Here is an 11490-nt window from a genome sequence, read left to right as displayed (position 1 = left end):
AAAATGAAAATACGGTTTCTATTAGGTAACTATGTACACATACATGTTCATAGTCCCAATTTCCACTTAATGGTTACGTTGATGGGAAATTGGTCATAGATCACAGAATTCGAAATAACAAACGTAAACCGATTTAATAAAGAGAATAAGAATAATGTACGAATTTACGTTTCGTAAAATACAAACGAATATGGATCAAAGATCAATGAACAATCAAAATAAATTTCGTAAACAATATTCTACAGACGTGGATGTAAAATCACTTTCGGTATGTCCGAGACAAAAAAGAAGGAGAAGTTAAAGAAACGAAAATGTTGCTTGTGACGCATGTCTTCTCGAATGTCAGTTTATTTGGGGTAGGAGAGGTTGATGTGGGAGGTGGTGCCATGATTTCCTAGCCGAAACTCATTGGCGTTAATGAAGGGGAATGAAAAGAAAACTTTAATCTTACGAAAATCGTTGTAAATCGTGATGTTTTTATATGTCATGGTGAAATAAGATTATTCTATTTTAGTTAGGCAAAATGTTTTTAACTAGCGCTAAAACTTGAGAATTTTATGAAATCCTTAACGTAAAAATAAATGTTTTCTTTTGGCCAGCGGCCTAGGAAAGAGATTGTCAGATAACCTGACTTGTTAAACGAAATATAGCCTCAAAAGAGCTTAAGATTTGTTTGAAACAAAAAGTTTACTTTTAATACGGTTTGAAATAATAATTATATTATTATTAGAGGTGAAGATAATACTAGTAATAATAATATTACTAATCATAATAATAATAAAAATATTATTGAATAAAAAAAATAGTTTCAAAATGGCTCAAAACTTGTTTGAAGCAAATATTTTACTTTAAATATTATTATATAATAGTAGTGACGATGATACTAGTAGTAATAATATTACTAATGTCAATAATAATAAAAATATTAACAATAATAATAATAACAATTCTAATAATAACCATATTTATAATTACCGTAATAATAATAATGATGACGACGGTGATGGTACTAATAAAAATAGTAGTATTATTATTAAAAATTATGGTAATATTAATAACTTTAATAATAATAATAATAATAATAATAATAGAGGTAATAAATTCTTTTTAAAGAAAATAACTTGCTTGAAGATTAAAATAACTAAGGATTTGGGATTAGGTACGAGGTATTAGTAAAAGAAATAAAATATAGAAAACTATGCAAAAGAAAATGTAGACGAGTTTGATGAGTTTTGTAAAAGTCTAAGTATTGAAACCGGAAAATCGTGCAAGGTTGACAAGGATGCGGGGTGAGGGTATTGCATGGCAGAAACAAATTAGGCCTTCCAAAGTATGGCGAGTATGCTAAGGTCATCACAATGTTAGTAGGCTTGAAGCATGAGGTTAAACATTTGATTAAGACAAATGCTTAGGTACAGGTCTTGCAGATGGGTGAGTGGCGTTGAGTTTTGGGTAGGTCTTAGCAACAAGTGGTAATTGAATCTACCACAAATTGAAGTATATCAACGTTTCAGGGAAGTAAAGTGATGGGACTTACACATACTATACAAAGGGTGTGTTTCAGCGTGAGGTTTTTCGATTGGGTTTAGTTTGCGTTTCCAAGAATGGTGCTGGGTTCGGATTTGAATTTACTATAGCGATGAAGGTGGGTGCGGTCAAACGTGGGGTGATCAGGATCGCGTGCTTTGCCTTGTTCCTAAAAACCCACTTGGTGTCAATTACAAATTTTCCTCTTGGCTTGTCAACAAGTTCCCATACTTGCAGATTTCTGAACTGAGCTAACTCTTCATGCATTGCTTCTACCCAACTATTGTCCTTCAAATCTTGAACTATGTTCTTGGGTTCAATTTGGGATAGAAAATAGGAATACAAACATATGTTTGCAGATTCAGATGCACTTATGGTTAGTTTTGTTCAAAAAAATCCGAATCCGTATCCGACATATCCGAAAATCCGAATCTGAACTATCTGAAAGTTCGGATATCCGAATCTCTGATATCCGAATTTTCGGATTTGGATTCGGATAGTGATTTTTAAAATTTTTGGATAGTTCGGATATCCAAACTATCTTAAATAAGTTTATATTTTTATTTATTTTTTATATTCAAACATAAAGAATAGATCTGATGGATGAGAACCCTAATTTCTCAAAAGAAAAAACATGGAGCCCCTTCCTTCTCCAGCCTTCTAAACCCTCTTCTTTCTCACATCCAAGTTTAATTAACCTCGCTGCTCTCTCACATCAACATTCTTGGTCGTTCGCTGCTGAGTTCTCATATCCAATTAAAGTTTTCTTTCTTTCTCCACCATATCCACGACCATAAGAAGATATTATAGTTTGAATATATGATTTGACTTTGAACAGGTGGTTGTAGTTTTGTTACTCAGTAAATGAGGATTTGTCTCAACTATGTGGGATTTTATATTCATTGTGGGTATAAAACTAGCAATTCAGATTTACTTTCAATGTGATTTGACCGATTTGTTTATTTTGTTGGCTTTGTTCTTTTTATTTTCTTGGACTATCGGATATCCGATTTATTATCCGAACGGATATCCGAAATTTCGGATACGGATTCGGATACCAAAATTGACTATTCGAAATTTTTGGATGTCCGAAACTCCGGATATCCGGTTTTGAACACCCCTACTTCTGGTCACTCTTTCATGCAAGTCATCAATTTTGTTTTCAGCAAATGGTCTCTTTGAACAGATGAAGTTTGGATTATTTGATTTGAAGTAATGTTTGAATAAAGATTTAAGTCATTGAGATCTGGTTCTTTAGTTACCAAATCTGATGATTCATTGTTCGTTGTAGCTTCTTCAACATTTTGAGTTGATGTAGATGCAACATCATTTCCCATTTTCAAGTTTTAAAACAGAGTTTCAAATCTTGATTGTCTTTCAGTTTGATCTTGATCTTGCAGGTCATTGGTTTGATTTTCAATTATAACATCATTTTCTTGATCTCGTGGATGATCAAGATGTTCATCTTGTTCTTCTTCATACTCATCTTCAGAAGCATTCTTATTAAAATAATACTTAGGATTCTTATCAGCAACTTTGGACCATAACCTGTCCAAATCAATTTTCCTTTCAGAAGTAGCTTCAGGGACACTTGTTTAATAAAAGTTCTCCAGATCAAATAACCATGATGCTCCATCAACAATACTAAATTGGTTTTCATTAAGGATTATATCATACGATTCAATCACACTTAAATGATCTTTCACATATACTCTGTAGGTCGTTGAGTGTGATGAATATCCAAGAAAGAAACAATCTAAAGATTTTTACTGAAACTTGTTCAAGTAATCTTTAGTGTTAAACAAAGAGCATTTGCAACCAAATGGCTTGAGAAACTTGATGTATGGCTTTCTTTTATACAAAATCTCATATGGAGTTTTGCTTTGATTTTCTTTGAGAAGGACTTTGTTATGAACATAACAAGCAGTGTTAATTGCTTCTGCTCAAAATGTCATATGCAAATAAGCATATGCAAGCATGGTTTTTGCAGCCTCAATTGATGTTCTGTTTCTTATTTCTGCAACCCATTTTTTTCAGGAGTTCTAGGGGCACTGAATTGTTGAAATATTCCTTTATCTTGACAAAATTCAGTCATTGTCCCATTCTTGAACTCAGTTCCATTATCACTTCTCGTAACCTTCACCCTTGCATCTAATTGGTTCTCAATCCTGGTCACACAACTTTTAATCATTTCAGCAGCTTCATCCTTTGAGTTCAGAAAGTATACCCATGTAAATATTGAATAACCATCAATAATCACTAAACAATACCTTTTTTACCAATGCTTGGAACACTTATTGGACCAAAAAGATCCATATGAAGCATGTCAAGTATCTGTTCAATGGTAAACCAATGACATTTCAAGTGTTGCTTCCCCTTTTGACAAGAAATACATTTATCATCCATATTAACTCTCTTGTTGGTAAACCAATAACATGTTCACCTTTGACAAGTTTGTTCATATTCTTGAGATTGACATGACATAACTTTATGTGCCATAGTTTTGTTTCATTTTCAAGGGCTTTTGAGACAAAACATGTCCCACCTCTGAAAATGACATCTTTCATCCTTAATTCATACACATTTCGATTTCTAGGGGCCATCATCATGATCATGTCCGGAGGAATTACAAATTCAGGTTTTGGGATGAAAAAATGAGATTCATCAAATCCAACCTTATAACCCTTATCACACATCTGCGATATGCTTAAAATATTATATTGTAAACCTTCCACATAGAACACATTATTGAAAGACACTTTCCAATTGGTAAGAATGCCTTTTCCCAGAATCTTCCCTCCATTTTCATCACTACCAAAGGCAGCTGGTCCTTCAAACTTCTCTTCGTAATTGATCGATGATCCTTTATCACAGGTCAGTGCTTGGAACATCCACTATCCACATACCATACATCATTCATTGTTGTGGACTATTCATGCACAAATCAAAGAAGAAGATCAGTTAAGTAATGAATCACAAGCTAATTCAGCTTGCAAATCATCAGCAACATCATCATCATCAGTTGCAATTGGTTTTGGATTCTCATGTACTAACTTACAAGACTCATCAGTCTCATAACCAGTTTCAAATGAGTTTACAACATATGGAATTATGCTTGTGCATTCTTCAGTGACTGTCTCCCTTTTCATGATAGTCTCTTGAGCTTCAGACTTTGGTTTCCACAAAAACCCATGTGGTTCGTAACCATTTTTTAAGAGAAATTTCTCATCACCAGTGAGTTCATTTGATTTCTTTTTGTTGAATATTTTCTTCTTAAGTTTGATCTTTCTTTCACAACTGGTTGATTTTATATAATCAACAGGTTTCTCAAATTCCTGAGACATATCAGATTGACTTCTGATTGGTTTCTTGATCATATGAACCTTTTTCTTTTCTTTCAAGTCTCTTTTCTTATCAGCTGCATCATCAGTCTTGACATGATTATCATCCTTCTTCTTACCCTTACTTAACTACTCATTGTATCTTTTCTTGTAAAATCCAAAATCTTGTCCAAACTTTGTATTGTCAGGTACATGAAATGGTTCAGGAGAGAATATTTCTTGGCATGAGTTAGTGTGATGCCCATAAAGCTTTCACTTGAGTTTCCCCTTTTGTATCTTTCACTTGGTCTTGGGGGATCAACTCCAATGGTCTTTTGATGAGTAATGCGACCATCAAAATTAATTGAAAAGGGCATAAATTCCTCAATCTTGATATCCTCTCTTTCCACGGTACTTTTCACAAAATTGATCTTCTCCAATTTGATTGGACTTTCATTTTTATCATTTCTTGGTTTCAGCCATCTTCTTGCATAATATTCCAAGCTCTCCACATCTCCAAAATCAAACAGTTCATGATTGGAGAAAACTGGATAAATTAGAAGAAAAAGATCACCATTATTGATGGTTTCATCTTTCTTTTTGTTGTTCTTGAAACTTGCTCTTTTTGAGGAATCTTTCTTGATATGATTACCACTAATTTTCTCTTCTTTAGATCCACCATAAAGGTCAAATGATTTATGTTATTTTCTCCTTTGCTCATGGTGTTTCTTCATCTTTGGAGTAATCTTTGGTAACAAATGGATCTTGTCCTTTAAACTTTGTTTACTCATTTTCTGGTCTCTCAAACTACCACACTTGAATATTTATCACTTGAATCACTCTTTTCATCTTCACTTATATCATTTTCACTTGATACATTACTCTCTTGATATTCCATTGAAACTTGAATTCCAACAGATTTGTCAACCAATTTTTCTTTTGTTTCAACAACCTTCATCACAAGCTCTCCTTCTTTATCAACCTCAACCATTTTATAATTTTCAATAAATTCCGTTATATCATCAAACACATTCCTGAATTGATCAAGATATGCTTTTATCTTTTCTTTGTCCACCTTTAATGAATAATTGTCATTAAAGGGTGACCAACTACCATCCTACCTCCTCTACGTTCTTGACAACCCATTTTTGTCTCATCTTGAAGAATTAAGTCATTTGGATGATTATTTATTTTGTTTGGATAAAACCCAAACCTTCGGTTTGGTTAACTTTAGCCGAAAGTTTTATGGGTAAAAGGGGAACCATTTTGGTCTCCTAAGACCTTGTATATTTGGATGAGCATTTGGATGTTCATAACCTAGCCTTGACATTTTGGATGTGTATTTGTGTTGTGATTTATTCGGTTTATTCAATATGGTTGTAATATTCTTTTATTTGGGTTTGTAATCTATTTATGCATTTCATATTGGTTTCTAACAGTAAGTAGATTAGTTGTATTTATTTTACTAGAGAAAAATGTATTAGGATATGTTTTTTTGTAAAAGAAGATGCAACAAAGTTACGGTTTTGGTTTTGGACCTTAATGGGCCTCATAGTCCAAGATGGGATTTAAGCCCAATGGACAAAACTCAAAACATGGAGGCCCGAGAGAGCTAGGGGCTGAAGTTGGAGCCCAAATGGAAGCCCAAATAAAGTGGAAGAGTCACAACACATGGTGGAAACTTGAAGCATTTGGATGCGGGATCAAGTGGGAGTTCACCGACACATGCCTTGTGTGTCATTCTCGTCCCTTAGGAGAGACCTTTTGGCACACTTGTTTCGGTCAACAAGTGTTGTCATTTTAGGTGGCTATGGTTATGGACTTGTGGTTATTATTTAGGCTTGTGTGGTTGATTTATGTTTTGTTTTATCATATTTGGATATGGATGTTAACAATTAAAATCAACAACTTGCATAAAATTGGTTCCTAAGAAATCATTAGGTAATAAAATTGGTTTTATTAAAGGTTAATGATTTCACAATAAAATGGGTTTTATTAAAAGGAACTTTGAAAATTGGTTTTCAAACAAAGTACCATACATTTGAATGCATGCAAATGCAAGGTACAAAATAGTTTTCCAGTCTAGAATTTAGAAAACTTAAATCCCTTTTAAAAGAAGTTTAACGCCATCCTTTTATACAACACTCGAATCACTTGGGAACTCAATGTGGGATAAAGGTCACCTAATCACATTGGAGAAACTTGTGATTTTGAGGTGGGTTTGCCATATTTGTGGGATAAAGGTCACCTGATGTCACACCCCGGTCGTAATTGGCGGAAAAACCGAGGCGTGGCGACGGGGTCGTGATTGATTGAGCACAATAGATTTAAAAGTCTAAATGCATAAACTTAAAACATGTCAACATTACAACAATTCAACAGGTAGCAAATTCGTTCCATTACAACGGATAATGCTAACATCAATCCTAAATGTCTTCCATCTAAGGCCTCTATCAGCTATTTGCTACTTCCTGCTTCATTTCCTGAAAACATGTAACGAAAATGTCAACTACATAAAGTAGATGAGTGAATTCATAGGTTTAAGGAAAAAGGGATTATACACAAGCATACTAGACTAAGTTGTGGGGGTTTATGTATAGGGTGTACCATCGGCTAACCCACCACTCCTACAACTTATCCTACCATGCTTGGGTATACAGCCCGGTTTTGAAAAGGTTTGTAAGACAAGACAAGCGTACCAGACTAGGTTGTAGGAGTTTACACATAGGGTGTACCATCGGCTAACCCTCCACTCCTGCAACCTACTCTGCTAAGCTTGTTTATATTTGTAAATCCAAGGTATAAAGATAGGTCAACTAATAATGTAGTGATAAGCCCTACACAAGACTGCAAGAGTTATGTATAATGATCCCATGTATTGTTCCCATGCATACAGGTGTAATGATATCAAGGATATATGTATAAAGATACCAAAGAATCATATGTAACCATGTCTTGATGATAATGATGATAATGCTTAATGATCACACGAGACCTGACATCAACCCACACAAGACCACACGATGCTACTTGATTTCCATGATGGTAACCCAAATCGATCACTTTGGATACCATAAGAGAATTCTAAAGCGTCCACTTTAGTATCTCTTGGATTCCTAATCGATCACTTAGGAAATCCTTCGGATTCTTAATCGAACACTTTAAGAACCCCATAGGTCACGTGTGTTCTAAATCGAACACTTTAGAATCCCACATCTAGTGACGGCCTGTCTACCAATCGACCACTTGGAGACCAAACATATGCACTAGTGTGACCTATACTGCCTATGTTCACACGACCACTAGACTGTCCAATGAATGATGTGCTTTCATGATAATGTATAACGGGCATATGACTTTGATTTCCAAAGTCCAATGTTCCCTAAGCGATCAATGATTCCCATGTTTACTCCTGAATAATTGATTAGACATACACAACTTCCGAGAAAGTTAAGGTATGAGTAACCTGCCATGATTACTTGTTTTCCCCAATATTCATAGTTTGCAAAAGATTTGCCAAGAATGTCTATGATAAAGAATGTTTGAATAAATGAGTTTTGTCAAAACGTGTACAGTTACCATGTTTCCATCCCAATGATTTGAAAAGCTTAAAAGAAAAAGGGGGGGGGGGGCTATGAACTCACCTTGTTGGCTAAGTATGGTTGCTAGGGTGGTCGAGTGCTGCCAAACGTCGATCCTCTAAGTCTAGACAAGGACATAATAGGTTAACAACACGCTTTAAGTCTAAGAGTATAAGCCTACGCGACCTCGAGCAAAAACCAAGTTTTAAAGTTGAAAACAAGCTGATTCTGGCACATTCGGTCGAATAAGGGCAGGTTCGATCGAATCTGCTACTTGTTCGGTCGAATATGGTACTGGTTCGGTCAAAGGGGCTGGGAAGAACACGTTCAGTCGATTGAGGACTCGTTCGGTCGAGTAGGATGTACATTCGGTCGAATACAATCGTATTCGGTCGAATGTATATTCTGATTCGGTTAGTCTGTTCGTTTGCCCACTGGTTCGACCGAATGGTCTCTTGTTCGACCAAATAGGAGATGGTTCGACCGAATGGTCAGGTTCGATTGGTCTATTCGACCGAATAGACCTATTCGACTCCTTCAAGCCGGATGACGGAGAAACCTACGGGATTTTGACGATTTTCATGATTTTTCGCCCAAAATCAATGTTTTATACATGGAAATGCTCGGAATCCATAGGGCTATTGATTCCTAACGTTTATAACAACAAAAGTATGCTTTTTGACACCAAAAATGACGATTTTTGACCAAGAACACACTTGAAACAAAAGTTGGGGTTTTTGCTCGATTCGGGGCCGGATTTGATGATAAAAACGTATGGTTTTCAAGAAGATCTTACCAAAAACAACAATAAACAGATTGGTGAACTCGAATTTTGGATTGAATAACTTTCTCTCACTACTCTCTCTCTAGAATTGGGGTGCTTGGGTGTGGGTGTGGAAGAGATGAAAGAAAAATGGTGGAGTTTGTTCTTGCACTACGCTTATATACTTGGTTCTATCGGGTTCGGGTTTCGGTTACCTACGGGTCAAGGCTAGCTGAGTTCATAAGTTTTAACGAGCTAGAACTTTCCAGTAAAAATTTTATAAAAAATCATTTTTTCAAGTAATCGCTTGGAATCTTTTTAAATAAAAACCTTTTATTTTTCGAAAACACAAAATTAATATTTTTCAAACGTAAAAGTTCTTTTTATGAAATAACATTTTTAGCTGAAATAAACAGATTTTCCAATGATATGGATTCCGAACTTATCGTCCAGAACCCAAAGTGTATAGTTTCCGATGATTTCTTGATTTTAGTTTACCAGTCAAATTCCAGGGCGTTACACCTGACCACTTGTATGTGTAAATTTACACGTGTGTGTAAGTAGGACGACTTGATTTGGAAACCTTGTGAATAGGGTCGCCGAAGCATGGCGTACAAAGGTGTTGATGGGATTAAATATGCCAACTAAACATATGATGTTTAACCGATCCCATAAAACTAGAAGTTGCAAAGGGTTGCAATCGTCAAAAGTTGACTACCTTGTTAATTCAATAGTAGGATAAAGGTCACCTAACTACTATGTGAATGTAACGTTGGGTTCTAGATTTTAATCTTTAATTGTCTTGGAGACATAAAGGGTATTAACGATGAAAATTAGTTAATTGATATCGAAAATAATAAAAGTGAACTTTGTTAAATTGTGTAGATGTCCGTAAACAACAACCCACCTAACGCAATTATCCCACCCGTGCATAACCTATCACTAAGAGCTATTTTGGACAAGGATCGTCTACACTACAATAACTTTATGGATTGGTATCGAAACTTGAGAATTGTTCTCAAGAAAGAAAAGAAATCCTATATATTAGATGATCATATTCCCGATGAACCTAATGTTAACGAATTAGATGCCTACAACGATTGGTTAAAATACACCGAGGATTCGGTGCAAGTTTCTTGCATCATGTTGGGAACAATGATTCTCGAGATCCAAAAGGATGTCGAGAATCATGGGGGCATATGACATGATCACCCAGCTTAAGGAAATGTTCCTTACTCAAGCTAGGGTGGAACCTATGAAACGGTTCGAGCGTTTCATGCATGTCGTATGGAAGAAACCGAATCTGTCTCATCTTATGTGCTTAAGATGAAAAGCCACATTGATCGGATTGAACGACTTAATTGTCCCGTCTCAAAAGAGTTAGCCACGGATATGATCCTTAATGGCTTAACTAAAAGGTTTGACACATTTGTCATGAATTATAACACGAATGGATGGGACAAGAGCATTGGTGAGCTTCACGCAATGTTCAAAACAGCCGAAGCCGGAATGGGTAAAAAGGTTTTACCCGTTCTCACGATCAATGAAGGTCGTTTTAAGAAGAGGCATCACCCGGAACCTAAAGCAAAGGTTGCTAGTGGTAAAGAGAAAGTCAAGGGAAGGTTCAAAGGAAAGGAAAAAGCGGAACCACACAAACCAAAGAAGCTAAAGGTTAGCCCTGATGATCCATGTTTTGGCTGTGGAGAGATAGGACATTGGATGAGAAATTCTCCAACCTATCTCAAGGAGTTAAAGCTAAGAGGGATGCGGGGCAAACCTCAGGTACAACTTTCATGATCCATATTGATATTAATATTATTTCTTCTAACACATGGGTATTGGATACCGGATGTGGAACTCACATTGGCAATTAATTGCATGAGTTCAAAAGAAGAAGTGATTACAATAAAGGAGATATAAGTGTCTTCATGGGAAATGGAGCAAAGGTTGACGTCCAAGCCCGAGGAGATTATGTTTTGAAGCTTCCAAATGGTTTGGAAGTTATTTTGAAAAACATTTTGTATGCTCCTAGTTTGACTAGGAATATTATCTCTGTTTCTTTATTAAGACAATTTGGTTATGATTTAAAGTTTGTAAACGATGGTATTTATGTCTTCATGAATGATTTCTTTATTTTAAAGTGATGCCGTCTAATGGCATTTATGAATTAGTTCATTATAACACATCTATTGATAACTCGTTGCACCAATCTAGCACCAAAAGACTCAAATTGGATTTGAGTAAGACTTATCTTTGGCATTGTCGCATTGGTCACATAAATAAAGATCGCATTCATACA

Source organism: Bidens hawaiensis, unplaced genomic scaffold, assembly GCF_021521415.1.
Source record: "Bidens hawaiensis isolate Kalapana, Puna unplaced genomic scaffold, B.hawaiensis_p1.1 tig00018924_1, whole genome shotgun sequence".
NCBI lineage: Eukaryota > Viridiplantae > Streptophyta > Magnoliopsida > Asterales > Asteraceae > Bidens > Bidens hawaiensis.
This window is presented reverse-complemented; position numbering follows the sequence as displayed.